Source organism: Triticum urartu, chromosome 4 (genome assembly GCF_003073215.2).
Source record: "Triticum urartu cultivar G1812 chromosome 4, Tu2.1, whole genome shotgun sequence".
Taxonomy (NCBI): Eukaryota; Viridiplantae; Streptophyta; class Magnoliopsida; order Poales; family Poaceae; genus Triticum; species Triticum urartu.
The window spans coordinates 20,127,554-20,138,591 of NC_053025.1; positions in this window are offsets into that span (position 1 = coordinate 20,127,554).

An 11,038-nucleotide genomic window follows, 5' to 3' on the forward strand; every position below is an offset into this window, starting at 1 on the left:
CCAAATGGAATTAAACTTTCGTGATGATTTTTCTTGGACCAGAAGACACCCAGGAGACTTGGAGAGGAGGCCAGAAGACCTACGGGTGGCCACAAGCCCCAGGGGCGCGCCCCTAGGCTTGTCCCCCCGTCGACCTTCCAACCCCAATCTTTGCTCTATAAATACCCAAATATTCCCCAACATCAGAAGCATCCATGAAAATACTTTTTCGCCGCCGCAAGCCTCTGTTCCCGTGAGATCCCTTCTTGGGGCCTTTTTCGGCACCCTGCCGGAGGGGGATTCCATCATGGAGGGTCTCTACATCAACCTTGTTGCCCTTTCGATGAAGCGTGAGTAGTTTACCATGGACCTAAGGGTCCATAGCTAGTAGCTAGATGGCTTCTTCTCTCTCTCTCTCTATGATCTTCAATACAATGTTCTCCTCGATGTTCTTAGAGATCTATCTGATGTAATACTTTTTTGCGGTGTGTTTGTCGAGATCCGATGAATTGTGGATTTATGATTAGATTATATATGAATATTATTTGAGTCTTCTCTGACTTCTTTTATGCATGATTAAATATTTTTGTATTTCTCTTAGAACTATCATTTGGTTTGGCCAACTAGATTAGTTTTTCTTGCAATTGGAGACGTGCTTAGTTTTGGGTCCAATCTTGCGGTGTCATCACCCAGTGACAAAAGGGGTAGCGAGGCATGTATTGTATTGTTGCCATCAAGGATAAAAAGATGGGGTTTATATCATATTGCTTGAGTTTATCCCTCTACATCATGTCATCTTAATTAAAGCGTTACTCTATTCTTATGAACTTAATACTCTAGATGCATGCTGAATAGCGGTCGATGTGTGGAGTAATACTAGTAGATGTAGGTAGGAGTCAGTCTTCTTGTCATGGACGTGATGCCTATATTCATGATCATTGCCTTAGATATCGTCATAACTATGAGCTTTTCTATCAATTGCTCGACAATAATTTGTTTACCCACCGTATGTTTTCTTTCAAGGGAGAAGCCTCTAGTGAAACCTATGGCCCTCGGGTCTATTTTTCATCATATATTTTTAGATCTATAAATAAAAAACCCAAAAATACCTTGCTGCAATTTATTTATATTTACTTTAGTTTGCTATTTTATTTATCTTTTATACCTATCTCTATCAGATCTCACTCTTGTTCGTGACCATGAAGGGATTGACAACCCTTTTTCGCGTTGTGTGCAAGTGTTTGTTAGTTTGTGCAGGTGCCTATGTTAGGGACTTTCTTGTGCCTCCTACTGGATTGATACCTTGGTTCTTAACTAAGGGAAATACTTATCTTTACTTTGCTGCATCACCCTTTCCTCTTCAAGGGGAAAATCAATGCAAGCTCAAGAAGTAGCATCCGCCACGCCAATCGCCACTACCAGGCCCACCGATGGCCAGACGCTTCCTCATCTTCTCCTCCTTTGTGGCCTTCGCTTTGACAGGACGATTTTACCGGTGTCTACGAGCTCTCCGAGCTGATATTTCGGGCGAGGGTGATGCTCACATCCTTTGGCACCTCCACCGGCTCCATGTCTGACAGGTTCTCCGATGGTTCCATGCGTTGGCGGCGGAGGGAAGGAGAGGGCTGGAGAAAAGAGCGAGAATTTGGTGAAGGGCAGCGAGGAGTGGAAGAAGAGATGGGGATTTTGGCATGGAAACAGTGCAGGATGCTACAAAGAGCGGGCATATCAGAATCAATAGCAGGAGTAGGTGTCGCAAGTTTACTCAAAACAGAAGGTGAATCAAGTGCAGAGCTAGATGGCAGTTCCTTACCCCCCCTCGTAGTTGAGGGAAAAATCTTGGTTCTTTCATCTTTAAAGTTCCTCATAGTGTTCAACAGATATAAATCCCAAGTGACTCAAAGAATAGAGCTATGATCCTTGGCAACGGCGCCAGAAAATAGTCTTGATAACCCACAAGTATAGGGGATCGCAACAGTTTTCGAGGGTAGATTATTCAACCCAAAATTATTGATTCGACACAAGGGGAGCCAAAGAATATTCTCAAGTATTAACAGTTGAGTTGTCAATTCAACCGCACCTGAAAGACTTAATATCTGCAGCAAAGTATTTAGTAGCAAAGTAATATGGAAGTAGCGGTAACAGTAGCAAAAGTAACAGTAGTAGTTTTTGTAGTGATTGTAACAGTGGCAAAAGAAAAGTAAATAAGCAAAGATCAATATGTGAAAAGCTCATAGGCAATGGATCGGTGATGATTATTATGTCGGATGTGATTCCTCAATGCAACAATTATAACATAGGGTGACACAGAACTAGCTCCAGTTCATCAATGTAATGTAGGCATGTATTCCGAATATAGTCATACGTGCTTATGGAAAAGAACTTGCATGACATCTTTTGTCCTACCCTCCCGTGGCAGCGGGGTCCTATTGGAAACTAAGGGATATTAAGGCCTCCTTTTAATAGTAATGCATGCCCATGACAGTGGTGCTCTCCAACTGGTGCTTTTTAATAAGAGGATGATGACTCAACATAAAAGTAAATAGATAGGCCCTTCGTAGAGGTAAGCAGGGACTTGTAGAGGTGCCAGAGCTTGATTTTTGAAATAGAGATAAATAATATTTTGAGTGGCATACTTTCATTGTCAACATAACAACTGAGAGATCTTGATATCTTCCATGCTACACATATTATAGGCGGTTCCCAAACAGAATGGTAAAGTTTATACTCCCCCACCACCAACAAAGATCAATCCATGGCTTGTCCGAAACAACGGGTGCCTCCAACTAACAACAATCTTGGGGGATTTTTGTTTGCAATTATTTTAATTTAAGCATGGGACTAGGCATCCCGGTTACCAGCCATTTTCTCGTGAATGAGGAGCGGAGTCCACTCCTCGTGAGAATAACCCACCTAGCATGGAAGATATAGACATCCCTAGTTGATACATGAGCTATTCGAGCATACAAAACAGAATTTCATTTGAAGGTTTAGAGTTTGGACATACAAATTTACTTGGAACGACAGGTAGATACCGCATATAGGAAGGTATGGTGGACTCATATGGAATAACTTTTGGGGTTTATGGAAGTGGATGCACAATCAGTATTCCTGCTTAGTATAAGTGAAGGCTAGAAAAAGACTGGGAAGCGACCAACTAGAGAGCGACAATAGTCATGAACATGCATTAAAATTAATCAACACTGAGTGCAAGCATGAGTAGGATATAATTCACCATGAACATAAATATCGTGGAGGCTATGTTGATTTTGTTTCAATTGCATGCATGAACATGTGCCAAGTCAAGCCACTCGAATCGTTCAGAGGAGGATACCACCCTATCATACCACATCACAACCATTTTAATAGCATGTTGGCACGCAAGGTAAACCATTATAAACTCCTAGCTAATTAAGCATGGCATGAGCAACTATAATCTCTAATTGTCATTGCAAACATGTTTCATTCATAATAGGCTGAATCAGGAATGATGAACTAATCATATTTACAAAAACAAGATAGGTCGAGTTCATACCAGCTTTTCTCATCTCAATCAGTCCATCATATATCGTCATTATTGCCTTTCACTTGCACGACCAAACGGTGTGGATAATAATAATAGTGCACGTGCATTGGACTAAGCTGGAATCTGCAAGCATTCAATACAAGGAAGAAGACAAGGTAATATGGGCTCTTTGCTAAATCAACAATAATACATATGAGAGCCACTCAACATTTTCATCATGGTCTTCTCCTCTCGGTCCCAAAGAAAAGAAAGGAAATAAAACTATTTACATGGGAAAGCTCCCAACAAGCAAAAGAAGAACGAGAAATCTTTTTGGGTTTTCTTTTAATTACTACTACTACGTGCATGGAAAGTAAACTAGCTAAGAGCTACAACTATTTTTTTTGTTTTTTCTTAAGGTTTTTCAAACACACAAGAACAATGCTGGAAAAGAAAATAAACTAGCATGGATAGTACAATGAAAAAGTATGAGCACCGACAACTAGAATGAGTGTGTGAACATGAATGTAATGTCGGTGAGAAATATGTACTCCCCCAAGCTTAGGCTTTTGGCCTAAGTTGGTCTATGGCCACGGGTCAAAGCTGCCCTCTTCGATGTACGGAGGAGTGTCCTCTAGGTGCCACTGGTTGGGGATCTCCTCCGGATCCCACTGATAAACAGACTGTCAATAAGGGTCAAGGGGTGGCTCCGGATCAGGCTCTGGAGCTGGTGTCAGGCTCCAGTATGCATAGATGGCCTCTAGCAAAATGAGGTACATGCCTGAAAATATGTTAAACAAAGAGGGTGCAGGCAAGGTAATAATCTCACAGTAATTTTTATCAAATATCAATTTATACTTAAGCATCTTCTTCTTATCTTTAACAATAAAATCATGTGCTACCATACTCTTACAATATAGAAAAATAGGAGGCAACAATTTTTCCTCTTTCTCATAATGCCTAATAGGTATCCCAAAGTGTGCAGCTAGGCGCGAAGCAAAGATGCCTCCGAAGATGAGGCCCATTGTACGGTTTAGATTTAATCGTTTAGCAACAATAGCGCCTAAACTAAAAGTGGTATCACGAAACAAAGCATGGCGCAAAATAACAATATCAGGAGCACTGAGATTTTCACCGTTCCCGCGACCAATTAAGCATCTACTAGCAAATATTGCAAACTAACGTAGAATAGCAAAATTTATGCTAGTAATTCTTGCATCGGAAACTTTCCTCGTTTCCCCTATAGCAATTGTATCAATAAACCCCTACACATCATTACGATGTGGTTCCTCGATGCTGCCCGCAAGGGTATCTTACAGACCCGACAAAAATCATATAGTGACATCTCCTTGACCTCATCATATAAGTGAAATTCCACTGAAGGTGGTGATTTTTAGCATGAAAGTAAAAATTTTGCACGAAAATATTAGTGAGGAGGAGATACTGTTCGCGCTGGTCGCGGAGGAAGTCGATGAGGCCTGCATTCTTAGCCAAATAATAAAAGTCCTCATAAATCTCGGCTGCTCTCAAGAACTCATCACAAGGCCATTCGCACGGCCGAACCTCCGTAGTGCGAGGGAGATTATATTTGGGCTTCTTATTCGGTTCACTTTGCTTATCCTTCGAGCTTTGGCTCGAAGAGCCCCTCAACATTCTCTTCATCATTTTCTTTCTCTGAAAAATTTCTAAAATTTTTAGTGACTCAAAATAAAAGTGAACCAAACTCAACAAGATTGATAGCAACTACTCCCACAAGTGCCTAGAGGCTATATCATGCATTAAAACTACTTTTGACCACATAAATTTGACATGCAAGCTCAAGAACATGGTCACCTTAGCAGCAAAAACTTGCAATAAATAAAGCACTAGAACAAAAACTAATTGGACCATTGGAGGAGTCACATACCGAAGAACAATCCCTCAAAGCAGTTTTGTGAATGGAGCTTTGATCAAGGAGATCGAAAATGGCAGCAAAATGAGCTAGAACTCGGGTTTGAGCCGTGGGAGGATTTTTTATGGAGGAAGACGAAGTGTGTGGGTGCTGGAATAAGTGGAGGGGGACCACGTGGGGTCCACGAGGCAGGGGGCGCACCCTGGACCCTTATGGCCAGGTGATGTGGCCCCCTGGTGTGTTCTCAGTGCCAAAAATTCTTAAATATTCTACAAAAAATCATATATAATTTTCAAGACATTTGGAAAACTTTTATTTTCGGGGTATTTTTTTATTGCAAGGATAATTCAGAAAACAGACTGATAATACTGTTTTTGCTTTATTTAATCTAAATAACAGAAAGTAAAAGGAGGGTACAGAGAGTTGTGCTTTCTAACTTCATCCATCTCATGCTCATCAAAAAGGAATCCATTAACAAGGTTGATCAAGTCTTGTTAACAAACTCTTTCCAATAACATGGAATCGGAGAATTATCGAATAACACTAAGTTACCTCAACGGGGATATGCATGTCCCCAACAATAAGAATATCATATTTCTTCTTGACAGTAGGAAGAGGAAATTCAAAACCTCCAATAGTAATCGTTGAAAATTTTCCAATAGAATTAATACTGTGGACTTGAGGTTGTTTCCTCGGAAAGTGTATCATATGCTCATTACCATTAACATGAACAGTGACATTGCCTTTGTTGCAATCAATAACAGCCCCTGTAGTATTCAAAAAGGGTCTACCAAGAATAATAGACACACTATCGTCCTCAGGAATATCAAGAATAACAAAGTCCGATAAAATGGTATCGTTTGCAACCACAACAGGCACATCCTCACAAATACCGACAGGTATAGCAGTTGATTTATTAGCCATTTGCAAAGATATTTCAGTAGGTGTCAACTTATTCAAATCAAGTCTACGATATAAAGAGAGAGGCATAACACTAACACCGGCTCCAAGATCACATAAAACAGTTTTAACATAGTTTCTTTTAATGGAGCATGGTATAGTTGGTACTCCTGGATCTCCAAGTTTCTTGGGTATTCCACCCTTAAAAGTATAGTTACAAAGCATGGTGGAAATTTCAGCTTCCTGTATCTTTCTTTTATTTGTAACAAATATCTCTCATATACTTAGCATAAGGATTCATTTTAAGCATATCAGTCAAATGCATACGCAAAAAGATAGGTCTAATCATTTCAGCAAAGTGCTCAAAATCCTCATCATCCTTTTTCTTGGATGGTTTAGGAGGAAAAGGCATGGGTTTCTGAACCCATGGTTCTCTTTCTTTACCGTGCTTCCTAGCAACGAAGTCTCTCTTATCATAACGTTGATTCCTTGATTGTGCGTTATCAAGATCAACAGCAGGTTCAATCTCTACATCATTGTTATTGCTAGGTTGAGCATCAAGATGAACATCATCATTAACATTATCACTAGGTTCATGTTCATTACCAGATTGTGTTTCAACATCAGAAATAGAAATATCATTGGAATTCTCAGGTGTGTCAACAACAGGTTCACTAGAAGCATGCAAAGTCCTATCATTTTTCTTTTTCTTCTTTTTAGAAGTACTAGGTGCATCAATATTAGTTCTTTGAGAATCTTGCTCAACTCTCTTAGGGTGGCCCTCAGGATACAAAGGTTCCCGAGTCATTCTACCACCTCTAGTCACAACTCTAAAGGCATTATCATTTTTCTTATTATTTAATTCATTGAGCTAATCATTCTGAGCTTTAAGCACTTGTTCTACTTGAGTGGTAACCATAGAAGCATGTTTACTAATAAGTTTAAGCTCACCTTTAACTCTAGACATATAATCACTTGAGTGTTCAATCATATAAGCTTTACGTTTCAATTGTCTACCAACATAAGCATTGAAGTTTTCTTGTTTAACGATAAAATTATCAAACTCATCTAAGCATTGACTAGCAGACTTATAACGAGGAATATCACCTTCATCAAATCTATAGAGATAATTTACCTTTACTACCTATGTTGGGTTATCAAGACCATGTATTTCTTCAATAGATCGTAAATTCTTAACATCTTCAGCTTTAATACCTTTTTCTTTCATAGATTTATTAGCCTCTTGCATATCTTTAGGACCGAGAAATAGAATACCCCTTTTCTTTGGAGTTGGCTTAGGAAGTGTCCAATCATTATCATTACTCAACATATTATTCAATGGCAATCTAGCTTGATCAACAGTTCTTTCCCTGAAAACACAACCAACAAAAGTATCCAGGTGGTTTATGGAAGCATCTGTTAGTCCATTATAAAAGATGTCCAGTATTACATTTTTCTTGAGAGGATGATCAGGCAAAACATTAAGTAATCGGAGGAGCCTCCCCCAAGCTTGTGGGAGACTCTCTTCTTAAATTTGCACAAAATTATATATTTCCCTTAAGGCAACTTGTTTCTTATGAGCGGGGAAATATTTAGCAGAGAAGTAATAAATCATATCCTGGGGACTACGCACACAACCAGGATCAAGAGACTTAAACCATATTTTAGCATCACCCTTTAATGAGAATAGATATAACTTAAGGATATAGTGTAACGAATTTTTTCCGCATTAGTGAATAGGGTGGCTATATCATTCAATTTAGTAAGATGTGCCACAACAGTTTCAGATTCATAGCCATAAAACGGATCAGATTCAACCAAAGTAATTATCTCAGGATCGATAGATAAATCATAATCCTTACCAGAAATACAACTATGTGAAGTAGCAGAAGCAGGGTCATATTTCATTGTAGCATTCAAATATTTTTCTTTCAGCTTAGCAAATAGTTTCTTAAGATCATATCTATCTTTGCAAGCTAAAATATCTCTAGCAGTTTCTTCATCCATAACATAACCACAGGCACATTAGGAAATTCATATCTAGGGGGAGAATCTTCATCATCACATTCATCAATATTATCAGTTTCAGTAATTTCATTCTCTCTAACCCTAGCAAGTTGTTCATCAAGAAATTCACCTAGTGGCACAATATTATCAAGCATAGAAGTAGTTTCATCATAAGCATCATGCATAGCAGAAGTGGCATCATCAATAACATGCGACATATCAGAATCAATAGCAGGAGTAGGTGTCGCAAGTTTACTCAAAACAGAAGATGAATCAAGTGCAGAGCTAGATGGCAGTTCCTTACCCCCCTCGTAGTTGAGGGAAAAATCTTGGTTCTTTCATCTTTAAAGTTCCTCATAGTGTTCAACAGATATAAATCCCAAGTGACTCAAAGAATAGAGCTATGATCCTTGGCAACGGCGCCAGAAAATAGTCTTGATAACCCACAAGTATAGGGGATCGCAACAGTTTTCGAGGGTAGATTATTCAACCCAAAATTATTGATTCGACACAAGGGGAGCCAAAGAATATTCTCAAGTATTAACAGTTGAGTTGTCAATTCAACCGCACCTGAAAGACTTAATATCTGCAGCAAAGTATTTAGTAGCAAAGTAATATGGAAGTAGCGGTAACAGTAGCAAAAGTAACAGTAGTAGTTTTTGTAGTGATTGTAACAGTGGCAACAGAAAAGTAAATAAGCAAAGATCAATATGTGAAAAGCTCATAGGCAATGGATCGGTGATGGATTATTATGTCGGATGTGATTCCTCATGCAATAATTATAACATAGGGTGACACAGAACTAGCTCCAGTTCATCAATGTAATGTAGGCATGTATTCCGAATATAGTCATACGTGCTTATGGAAAAGAACTTGCATGACATCTTTTGTCCTACCCTCCCGTGGCAGCGGGGTCCTATTGGAAACTAAGGGATATTAATGCCTCCTTTTAATTGAGTACCGGACCAAAGCATTAACACTTTGTGAATACACGAACTCCTCAAACTACGGTCATCAGCGGGAGTGGTCCCGATTATTGTCACTTCGGGGTTACCGGATCATAACTCATAGTAGGTGACTATTGACTTGCAAGATAGGATCAAGAACTCACATATATTCATGAAAACATAATAGGTTCAGATCTGGAATCATGGCACTCGGGCCCTAGTGACAAGCATTAAGCATAGCAAAGTCATAGCAACATCAATCTCAGAACATAGTGGATACTAGGGATCAAACCCTAACAAAACTAACTCGATTACATGACAAATCTCATCCAACCCATCACCGTCCAGCAAGCCTACGATGGAATTACTCACGCACGGCGGTGAGCATCATGAAATTGGTGATGGAGGAAGGTTGATGATGACGACGGCGACGGATTCCCTGAACGGACTCCAGATCAGCCCTCCTGAGAGAGATTAGGGCTTGGCGGCGGCTCTGTATTGTAAAATGTGATGAATCCTTCTACCTGATGTTTTTCTCCCCGAATGTGAATATATAGAGTTGGAGTTGATGTCGGTGGAGCCTCAGGGGGCCCACGAGGCAGGGGGCGCACCGTCCACCCTCGTGGGCAGGGTGTGGGAACCTTGGTGTTGATTCTTTCAGCAGTATATTTTATAAATTCCAAAAATATTCTCCGTGAAGTTTCAGGTCATTCCGAGAACTTTTATTTCTGCACAAAAATATCACCATGGCAATTCTGTTGAAAACAGCGTCAGTCCGGGTTAGTTCCATTCAAATCATGCAAGTTAGAGTCCAAAACAAGGTCAAAAGTGTTTGGAAAACTAGATACGATGGAGACGTATCAGTCAGCAAGAGCTCGTTGTCCTCGATCGTCCTTTTTAAGTCAATGTGGAGGGGCCGCCGGATCAGTCCACTTCTTCTCATCTCCTCTTGTCCCATTCACCCGAGAAGCAACAGACCCTAGCCTCCGTGGGTTTCTTTGACAAGTTTGGCCGCGACGACAGGCATGACCATGTGGCGTTCTCTTCAAGAGGAGCACGAGGGAGAATTTCACCATTGCCCCATCGTCGCCACTCTAGCCTCGTCCCCGGCTTTGCGGCTGTACCTGCCTGTCCACCGCTGCCGGTATCACTGGCAACACCACATCCCGGTGCCATGGACAGATGAAAAACTCTCGACTGATTGGCATCTCAACCCCGACAGGGTGCCAATGCCGGTGGTGCGCGAGTGCTCGGTATCGGATGGAGGAGACCCATCGTCATCGTGTTGTCCTTGACCCTGAGCTATGCACCCACCCTGACTACGCGGTCGACTCCTTGATACGTCTCCAATGTATCTATAATTTTTGATTGTTCCATGCTTTTATATTATCAATCTTGGATGTTTTATAATAATTTTATATCATTTTTTGGTACTAACCTATTGACATAGTGCCAAGTGCCAGTTGCTGGTTTCCATGTTATTTACATCGCAGAAAATCAATATCAAACGGAGTCCAAATGCCACGAAACTTTATGGAGAATTTTTATGTGCCAGAAGGAACACAACGGCCTCTGGCTGCACCTGGGGGGATGCCCCGAGCGAGGCACAACCCACCAGGGCGCGCCAGGAGGCCCAGGCGCGCCCTGGTGGGTTGTGCCCACCTCGGGTGCCCCGCGGACCGCCTCTTTGCTCTATAAATACCCCAATATTCCCAAAACCCTAGGGGAGTCGACAAAATATTCATCCATCCGCCGCAGAGTCCAGAACCACCAGATCCAATCTAGATACCATCTCGGATGGGGTTCACA